Source organism: Nicotiana tomentosiformis, chromosome 6 (assembly GCF_000390325.3).
Source record: "Nicotiana tomentosiformis chromosome 6, ASM39032v3, whole genome shotgun sequence".
Classification (NCBI taxonomy): Eukaryota; Viridiplantae; Streptophyta; class Magnoliopsida; order Solanales; family Solanaceae; genus Nicotiana; species Nicotiana tomentosiformis.
In genome coordinates, this window is record NC_090817.1 from 32,623,958 (window position 1) to 32,635,227 (window position 11,270).

At 33.5% G+C, this 11,270-nt stretch overlaps 1 long non-coding RNA gene across 1 annotated transcript; it reads left to right on the plus strand.

The window, feature by feature from the left end:
• Window positions 1–5,264: 5,264 nt before the first annotated feature.
• On the plus strand, window positions 5,265–8,470 carry LOC104118944 (uncharacterized). Its single transcript, XR_691335.4, has 4 exons — window positions 5,265–5,486; window positions 6,276–6,392; window positions 6,494–6,910; window positions 8,279–8,470. It is a non-coding gene; the product is annotated as an uncharacterized lncRNA (long non-coding RNA).
• The last annotated feature ends 2,800 nt before the right edge of the window (window positions 8,471–11,270 follow it).

Here is an 11,270-nt window from a genome sequence, read left to right on the forward strand (position 1 = left end):
GCGAGGTAAGTGTTGTGTCTAACCCTGACTTGAGGGAATTAGGAACCTTAGATTATTTGATAAGTAAAATCCATGTGAGCGGCGTATATGTGAGGTGACGAGTATTTATGCGCCGCCAATTTACCTGTTTTTCATATTTCTCTGTTTTTCTTACGTTGTCTCATCCCTATGCCAAATTGCTACGTGTTATACTAGTGTTGTTCAATTTATCGTTCTTATCATGTTTACGAATTTTCTGGTGATAATTGAGTTTTTATTTCAAAGTTAAGATTGATATTATGGAACCAAATGTTGAAGTAAGGTTTGTACTTGTTATTCTATTTCCCTAGTATTATTTATGCATTGCATTATGGTAAGGGAGAGTGTTAATGCACGAAGGGTGATATCGTGCCATATTGTGAGTGTTAATGCACGAAGGGTGATACCGTGCCATATTGTGAGTGTTAATGCACGAAGGGTGATGTCGTGCCATATTATGAGTGTTAATGCACGAAGGGTGATGTAGTGCTATATTGTGAGTGTTAATGCACGAAGGGTGATGACGTGCCATGATATGAGAGTTAATGTACGAAGGGTGATGCCGTACCGTTTCTATTAATTTTATGGTGAGATTGAGAGTAAAAGCACGAAGGGTGATGCCGTGCATTTTTTCTTACTGTATTCATTATTCCTGTTGATTCATGGTATATTGACTGCTCCGGTGATCATTCTGTTGTAGTTCTTTATCTTGTATTTCCCTCAGTATGTTCCCCTCCCGACATTTTCTGTGTAGTTCTTCATTTCTATTATTTGCATATATACTGTTAAATTGTACAAGTTGATTTGTAGGTGTCTTGCCTTAGCCTCGTCACTACTTCGTCGAGGTTAGGCTCGACACTTACCAGTATATGGGATCGGTTGTACTGATACTACACTCTGCACTTTCTGTGCAGATTTTGATACCGGCTCGGGTTGATCGAGATTTTACTATTGGTCCGTTGTCCGGAGATTCAAGGTAGATCTGTCGGCTCACGGACCTTGAAGTCCCCGTCTATCTTTTCTGTTCTACTGTTTCTTTCATTCAGACATTTGTATTTCTTTCTCACTATTACTTGTAGCAAATTCTAGAATGCTCGTGAATTGTGATTTCAGATCTCGGGTGATAGTAATTAATACAGTTTTATGATATTCCGCACTTATTATATTTCATCTTAGTTAATTATTGTTATTTACTAAATGGAAATAAGGAATTGGTTTAATGATTCTCTAACGTTGGCTTGCCTGGCAAGTGAAATGTTAGGCGCCATCACGGTCCCGTCGGTGGAAAATTTCGGGTCGTGACAATTACACCTCTCCTTTGGGTAGAAGATGCAGCTGTCTCCCCTTTTAAAAATCAAGGAGTCCAAGGCATTCATTGCATCGTCACCTTTAGGCAAGAGATACAAAACCTCCCCCTTATTATCCAAGAGTACAAGGCATACATTGTGTCCTTCCTTTAAGTAAGAGACACAAAACCTCCTCTTACAACAACTTATCCTTAGCATTAATTTAGCGTCACTAGTATCAAAAGGAAAATCTCCAACACTAGTGTACACTTATAAAGGATAATTTAGACATGGTGCATTGAGAATATTTCAATGACTCAAATAAACAGACCACTTTGGTGGAAACTATCTATTAATCATAGATCTCAATCCATGTATAATATTTTTCACATGTATAAAGTTCTAAGAATTTTCAATGACTCCAAATAAATAAACCATTTTGATGGAAACTATTTATTAATCATAAATTCATATTTAAACAATATCATATAACATGTGAAATAAATTATAAGCCCATACATTTAAACCTTTTGAATATTAATTTATTCCACTCTCTAACTATAATTAAATAGGTCTCAACAATAGTTTATTGTATTAATATATTACAGTATGCCCATAAACAAGCATAACCATTATAATGATCAAAGATAAACCAAAGTATTTGATCAACTAATAAATGGAAATTGAGGAATCTCATAAACACGTCAGATTAATTCTGACTAAGCACTCCACGTTCTGTTTTTCCTTAAAGTGGTAGTAACTTTAAAATTTTATAATTTAATGCATAGATTTGTGAGTTAAGGATTCCACATAATAAAAGGGACAATCAGTTATAATTAAAGGACAAATATAAGTCCATCTTTAAAAGCACTACGTTAAAGCAATGCTTCAATGAAAGCCCCATTAGCACCACCGCGCATACAATTCCAAACAGTGAAATCTAAAATCGTTTCATCAGGCAACGTCGCACTCCTTCGACGCCACTGACAGCAAGTTCTCAAACCAAACCACTGTTCGAAATAGACAATATATATATATATATATATATATATATATATATATATATATATATATATTTTTTTTTTTTTTTTTTTTTTAACCCAAGATTAATTCGTCATTTTAATCCCAAACAAAGGTGGCTCTGATACCAATTTTTAGATTATTAAATCGCAGTTATAGCAGAGATTAAGACACAATTATACAGATATAGAATCATAATCTTGAGTTAGAGTATAAGGAAACGTACCGTTAAACTCCATGGATTTATCAGCGACAACAAACGGCGATTAAGCCTGAGACCAACTTCCACAATCCACTAGCTACGCGCTCTCACAGCCCGGAGAACTTGACTGATGAGACGTCTACCGTTACCACGTATTCAAGAGACAGAATACGCTAGGGTTTTTTTTTTTTTTGATAGCTAGGGAAAGGGGGGTTGGCCTCTATTTATAAAGAGTGTCTACCCATCACAGACCAATAGTTATTAAGCCTCACTTATTCACACACACAATATTTAGCTAGCGTTTGGCCATAGATTCCCAAATTTGTTTTGAAAAATCTGATTTGGGTGAAGTTTGGTTTGAAGATGAAAATGTGTTTGGACATGATTTTTCAAAACATATTTCACTTTTTATTTGAAAAAATATGAAACATGACTTATACCTACAAGGTCTAAAAACTATCACAAATACCCAATAGTATCATTATCACAATCATAGTCCTGAACATAAATAAGTTTGGTACAAAATTATCATTTTTATAATGAACTATATAAATCATTAATTATAGTGAAATCCCATTAGAGAATTACGACTCCTAATTAAGAAGAAAAAGTTAACTGATATGAGTGTTCAGAAAGCCATTTAGCCTATAAATCAGAAGCAAAAGTAAGATGCACAAAGGATTGAACTGATAAGGGAGCATATTCATCAAATATTTAGTTGGTCGTAAAATATGTGGGCTCTTTTATAAATTATAAAAGTTTGGGGTAATATTTAAAAAAATTTAAAAATGTAAAGGTCAAGTTTTGGCCCAAAATCAGCAATTGAGGTGATTTTGGGATTTTGGATTTAAGATTTGAGATTTTGCCAAAATGTGGGTAAAATCTATGGCCAAACATGTGTTTGCCAAATAAATCCCAAATTTATTTTGGCAAAACTCATGGCCAAACGGGTCCTTAGTATTAGGCATTTTATTTATCCATCACTTGGGCCACTTCACTATCCTTTCAGGCTATAACCAATTAAGGTAAGTCCAATTCCAACACTCTCCCCCTCCCTCCTTTTCTACCATCATCTCTCCCTCTTCTATTGTTATCTCTCCTTTATATATTACATAATTTCGACTTATACGGGAATACTCTTCCCAAATACTACATAATTACAACCTCTAATTATTTCACATTTGCAAGGATAATTGGCTCACATAGCCCAGGGTTCTGCAACAAAAAAATGTTTTAAAAATGCCTCTTTCCCCTAGAACTGACAGAGGCTTGTTTATCATTCAAAAAGTTAGATAGCCAACATAATTCTAATTTTTAGGCAAAAACCTTGTGAGGTTTTGCAAATTTTGTCAGTATTAGGTAGCATATTTATCTTGGAACTATGACGAATTTATTCTCCAAAACAAGTGGAGAGTATCTAACTCTTCACGTTTCCACCCATCTGAATCAACCGTAGTGGAGACTTAAGTAGTTTACAATGCTAGCAAAGGATGGGAGTTATAGTGGGTCACTGCGAGGAAATATGAGATTATGAGAAAGTGTGCAACACTAAAAAAAACTGGAATAACTTACGAATTTCATCGTTAATTTGTCACTAAATCGTTGGTACCTAACATAATTAATTTATCATTTTTCGTTGCTAAATAGGATTATCAATAAATTTTTCTGTTAACTGCAGAATTTATCTGTCGTTAATTCCTACTTTTTAGTAGTTTAAAATTAAAGAAACAAGTCATAGTTCTTTAACATAATCAATAATAAAGGTGACAAATGTGTGAGATGCTCGAACTTTTTAATATTGTATGTGATTTGTATGTGTACAATTCAAATATAATTTTTATTAAATTTGTATACAATTTAAATACAAAATTCATACAACTATCCATACAGTTAGAGGTATTCAAACCGAACCGAAAAATCGCACCAAATCAAAAAATCAAACCAAACCGATTAAAGAAAACCGATTTGGTTTGATTTGATTTGGTTTGGTATTGAGTAAAAAATCTGAACCAACCCGACATATAAATATATAATTTTTATATATACTTTTAAGATTTTATATAGAATTTTCTTTAGAAAATGTCTAGAAATATTTGTTATTTTCTCATGGGATGTAATATTTACTAGAACTATAAAGTGCATTTATATTTATTTACGTTAAATAATGAGTTGTATCATCACTTTCTTATCAAGTGTTATTGAAATGCGTCAATCTCTTTATTTATATGTCAAAATCTGTTAAATTCTAATACCTTTTCGAATTTGAAATGGTAGTTCAATAAGTTTAAGAACATATAATTATTTAGGTTTCAAATTGATTTTACGCTTAATTATTAAATTAGGTTAACCTTGAAATCGTACATCAACGAAAAATTATTGTTAGACAAATGAGAAAATAACTATCATGTGAATTCTCCCATAAGAATATTTTAATCACTACAAGAAACTGGACTTATTGTGGCGACATATTGTGGCAATCCATTTGGTTGCAACAAAAGTTATAGTTTTAGCAGCGACTTTAAATGTTGCTACAAAATGACAATATTTAGTAGCGACATTATTAGGTCGCTTCTGATATGTGCAACTAAAGGTTGAAATATTTTATTCTCGCGAGAACAAAATTTTGGCTCCACGGATTTTGTGGCGACTTTAAAAATATTGCCGCTAATTATATTTTGGAGCGACAGGGTCGCCTCTATTACTTAGTTATTTTTTTTAAAAGAAACAAAGAATTGAGGCGCATATCATTAAAAGAACAGAAGGCCTAAATGACCAAAATTGTTGCCCCTCTCACTAGAAATGCTCTCTCTGCTCAAAATTCCCCTATGCTCAAAATCCCTAAAATCAAAAAATGTGAATCTCATATAGATGCTCCATTTCTCAAATCCTAATTAAAGGAAAAACTATGCTGGCTGCTCCATTTCTCTGCATCTAGTTACTGACCCAAAAGCTCAAATCATGTATGTGTTCAAATACCTAATACTTTCATTTTTCTTTTGGGTTATACGAAAGTTTGTTGGGTTTTCTTAGGATTTTCCAAATACAACAAGAATGAAGGAAAAATTTTATATTTGGGGTTCTTTATAATGATTCTAGAAGGCAAAATTTTTAACATGCAGCTAGCAATAATGTCCTTGTTTGGGTTGTGCCCTTGTTAAACTTGTCATTCCATGGGATTCTTGTTAAATTTTTTGGCTTTTTGTTGTTTATTTATGTGGTTAGGATATCGAATATAATATTACATTTATTGTCAGGATAAATTTAAAGTTTACAGTGGGCTGCAAGAGCATAGGTTTCAAGCCTTTGCAATTAGCACTATGCAAAGGCTTTTTAGAGCATGGAAAGCTCGACTCAGCAAGATGTACTCTAAGTACAAAACTAGTGAAGAAAGATTGTCTCGTCAACCTAAAGATGTTGAACTTGAGGAATGAAAACACCTAATATAATATTTCGGACGTCAGAATTTTAAGGTACTAACTTAATACCTGATGATTCTGCCAACCAAAGGGCACCATTCATATCTTTGAAAGGTGATTTATTAATCTGTTTACTTACAGGTTGTAAGTGAGAGTAACAAAAGAAATAGAGAAAAGCAAATAACTAAGCATACTTGTGGTACCAGATCTTTTGCAGAAGTAGAGGAATCTACGGAAAAAATATATTTAGTCCCCTACTATCACATATGTTTCTTCGTTATTTACATATTTCTGTATTTGCTTATATATTTTTTTTCCGAAATTATATTGCAGAGAAATGCTATTACTAGAGAAATAGACACACCAGATAAAGTTTGGGAGATCCAGTATACACGCAAGGATAATAGAGGAGAACTGGTGTGGATGGATTCACAATCTCAATAAATTAATGTAATTATCTAAAATCATAGACTTATTATCTTTCTATTTCTGCAAGTTACATTCAATGTGTTTTATTATGTTTTGATGTAAATGATTATGCATAAATGCAGGGACAACTCCAAGAAATTGTCGCTCAGCAACAATCTAAAAAAATCGAGCATTCAATGACTAAAGATGAGATTTTATCCACCGTTCTTGGTGAGAGAACAAGATATGTTCGCGGAAAAGGATACGAAAAAAAGCCTCCTAAAAAGAGTAACATGCAGCATGCAAACATAAAGTCCAACGTATCTTCTGCTATGGAAATTATGCGTCAAGAGATGCAAGCCAAGATGGATAGAAAGTTGCAAGAAGAACATGAACGAATGGCTTCTCAGTTACAAAGAAATATGGAACTTGAGTTGCAAAGGAAGTTGGCAGAGGAGCGTGAACACACAAATGAAGAAGTAGACAAGAGGATCCATCTAAAAGTGGACAAGAGGATGCATGAACAATTTGCTAGTTTGATGACCAGAATGCTACAACAGGTACTTACTCCGCTGCTTCTTAACAATTCTTCTTCCTTCTCGGCATTTCTTCTTCCTTCATTCTGGACAATTCTTCTATCACTTGCTCCCTATCTTCTTATCAACTTCTCCTTCTTTAACTTTCATCCTCTTGATAATAGACTATTGGGCTGTTTTTTATTTATGTGAAATCTGGATTTTTGCAAACCTTAGTTGTGTGGGCTTCAGGGGCTTAGTTGATAGTAGACTATTGGGTTGTTTTTTGTTTATGTGAAATCTGAATTTTTTCAAACCGAAGTTTATGTGAAATATGTACCTTAGCTGCTTCAGGGGTTGCTGCTGCTGTTTCTTTGCAAACCTTAGTTGTGTGGGCTACTGCTGCTGTTTAGTTAGTACTTGTGTGGTTTCTCCTGGTGTTGATTCGTGACAATTTATACTAGTTAATGAGTCTCTTACACAATTATTGCTACATTTAGGATTAAAAAGAGATCAAATTTCAGTGACTCGGACTAAAAATTCACACTAGTGAAGTGTTTCAGTACAGATGTGCAAAAGACCCCTTCTTATCCTAACTTAGTATTCACATTAAGTAAATGAATACATACCATGTGTCTTTTAGGTTGTTTTCTCTGGATTGCTGCGCAATGGCTTTACCATTTTGAACCAAAACCAATACCTGTTCAGTAGGCCACCTTAAAAATAGTTGGTTCATTCATGTCGTTTGAATCGCTTTCATGAACAATGTACTGGTGGAGAAGGATAACTCTGCCCTGTTTTGGGTCCTATGCTATCTGGTAGTGCCACCAAGTTGGACTACTAAAATATTAGACCAGAGATTCTTACCTTTGAGATGGTTCTCTGCACATCTGGTTCTTATGGATAGATGAAAAGTTTCAACTTTTATTTTGTTAGTAGTGATCGATTGTGACCACCTTTTGCATTCCTGCCACCAGGTGAAAATTGAGCCTAATTTAGTGGTCTCCCTTTTATACTCAATCTCCTCCAATACCTACAGGCTACAACGCTTATACCTGTCCATTTCTCTCCACCAGCCTCCTACCTCACCTCCCCCCTTCCTTCCTCTATCAACGACTAAAATAGAAGTTTAAAAGGGAAAACACGGAGCTGATCTAGCAAAACTGCAAAAGGCAGGCATGGAGAAGGTTAATATTGAAATTGATATGCATAATAAGATTCTCATTATATGCATTTAGACAATACCTACAGGCTACAGCGTTTAGACCCCCTTTTGTTATCCTTGAAGTTTTTCTATGCATGTTTTTTGATATAAAAAATCTCATTATATATGTTCCTCATATATATATATATATATATATATATATATATATATATATATATATATATATATATATATATTATTTTTTTTAGCAGGGACAAGGCACTTAAATAATGGTATCGTTCAAGGATGGTGTCGACCAAGGAGCAATTATAAGGCACTTAATATTTTGTCTTTTTGGGATATGCATATGCGTACAATTACAATGCACAATGAAGTGTTGTGTATTATTATGTAATTGACTTTTTAGTAATGAAAATATTTATAATATTCAGTTTGAGAAATTCTTTTGGTATTTTTTAAATATTATTGGTTGCTTTTAATATTGGTAGTCAATTGATGTGAATATACAGTCATTAAATTTAGAGAATTCGGTTCCTACCGAAAATATATATAATTTTGGTCATTATATAGTTTTTGAGAAGATAGGTTTTAGTGGCGACATTATTTTGTCACAAAATATTAGTAATTGTTGCAATGTTAAATTTGCCACTGTTGGTTTATTTCTTTTGCAGCGACTTTAGTCTCTACAAAAAGTTATTATGTCTTTCATAATTTATTATATTGTAGCGACACGAGTCGCTACTAATAGTCATTTATAGTGGCGACATTAACTTGCCACTATAAAAATATTTTAGCAGCGATCTTAGTCGCTGCTAAAGATGAATAGCAGTGGCGACCCAGCTAAATTTTTATTCTTGTGGAACCACTTTTGTAGCGAGTTTTTTTACCTTTTGTGGCAACTATGTCGCCGCAAAATATGCGCTTTTAGCAGCGACCTTTGATGTCGCCACAAATGCCTTTCATTTTCGATTTTGCTTGTAGCAATACAAATGTCGCCACTGATAACATGTAACAGCGACTTTGAGGGATTTTGTAGCGGCTTTTGTCGCCGCTATAAGGTTGTTTTCTTGTAGTGAATAGATCATATGTTTATCAGTTTTTTCAATTTTTACTAAACATATATTCACTTATCAAAACTTTATCTATAACTTTAACAAAGTAAGATTGAAATAATATTCATGTAAAAAAAATCGAAAAAATCGATAAAACCGAACCAATCCAAACCGATATAGTTGGTTTGGTTTGGTTTTGATAAAAACCGAACCAACCTGGTTCATGTACACCCCTACATACAGTATATACCTTATTTACAAGTTCTTTATAACTTACATACAATATTCAGATAAAAATAATACAATTGCAATAGCATACAATTTATATACAATTTTCATACAATTATAATACAATCTTCAAATGTATTTTATATGTCGTTTGTATGTATTTTGTATGTTATGTATTCTTTTTTCTTTCGAGTTTCACTCTGAAAAATTAGCCAAAACTAACTCTAATATTCACCAAACACCCTCAAAATTGAGATATAAATTCCAAAGGATATTCACAACTGTTTGCAACAACACACAATCCAACAAAGAATCTTTTTAGAAAACTCAAATTCGAATTTAAAATTTCAAAACTTCTTAATGGTTGTTAATGGTGGAGAGTCAAACGCCTTCAAATTTTATTGATTGGCAATTTTAATTCGAACAATAATTGTATAACATTATAGAAAATTGCTAATTTAAAACTCCAACGATTGAAATTTATTGTTGAAATCTTTGAAGAAGAATGGAGAAAGGAGATCAGAAAAGAGAAAATTAGTTGTGAAGATCAAAGGAAGAAAAATAGCGCAGAGAAAAGAACACACATACAGAGAGAGAAGGAAAAACTAATGGGGGTATCAATTATTACTCATTTAATTGCCTATGACTAAGGGATACTCATTTAATATAATTTGTATAAAATTGGGAATTTGTATAAAAAATGTAATTTGTGTGATAACATCTCTACTAGGAATAAATAAGTTTATAATTTAGTATAGCAAACCAATAATCCGTATTTTCTTCCACTCATTCCCTATTTTCCTGTGGTAATCCGGGAATTGAATTGACAAAATTAAACAAACGGAAAAGAAAATCTGGTACTAAAAACAGTTTTATACGCTGCGGTGAGAACCTGGATTCCGGGTGATATACGGAATCTGTTGGAGGAATATTGAGAACAAAATTATTTAGAGTTAGTAATGATATTATATTCACATTTTCCTTGGACTAAGTAAGATGAAGCTATCCCAGGTATGTGTTTCTATTTTCTTTGTTTTTCTTTAAATGTTTTTCATTTTCTTTTCACCTTAATATTTTTCCAAAAAAAACAAATTAAGGGGAACGAAAATGAAAAAAACTAAGAATTCCCACTGTAGCACTGGTTGTATTCATACTACACCCTGCACTTCGTGTGCAGATCCAGGTGTTCCCGGACACAGTGAGTGTTGATTCCTTTGCACAGTTGATTTTTCGGAGATTCCAAGGTAGCTGCCGTGTTTCGCAGACCTTGTTTCTCCTTCCTTATCTTTTGTTTACTGTATTTGGTCTCAGATTATTATAGACCTTATTTTCCAGACTAGTGATATATAGATGCTCATGTACTCAGTGAGACCGAATTTTGGGAGTGTATTTATATCCAGTATTTGTGGGATTTTCTCTTAAACTTAATTATTGTGTTTTTCATATTTAAAAGAAATTATAAATTATTGATGTTGTCGGCTTGCCTAGTATTGAGATAGACGCCATCACGACGGGTGAGATTTCGGGTCGTGACAAGTTGGTATCAGATCCTAGGTTACATAGGTCTCACGAGTCTTGAGCAGGTTTAGTAGAGTTTTGCGGATCGGTACGGAGACGTCTGTACTTATCTTCGAGAGGCTGCCGAACCCTTAGGAAAAAAATCACTTTCTTGTATTCTGTCGTGCGAATTTGTTGATTTCAGAGACTAAATTTCTGTTATTCTATTCTCTCACAGATGGTGATGACACGTATTATTGGATCGAATGGTCAGCCACCAGTGCCACCAGTTAGGGCCGCGAGAGGCCGGGGCCGTGGTAGAGGCCGGGGGTGAGGTTGTAACACCCCGAAAAATTTTGAAGTATTTAAGCGCTTTTAAGAAAGTTGATGTGCGCTAATTATATTATTTTGTGTACAGACGAGGACTATTAATATAATGGATATCAATTGGATATGATAATAA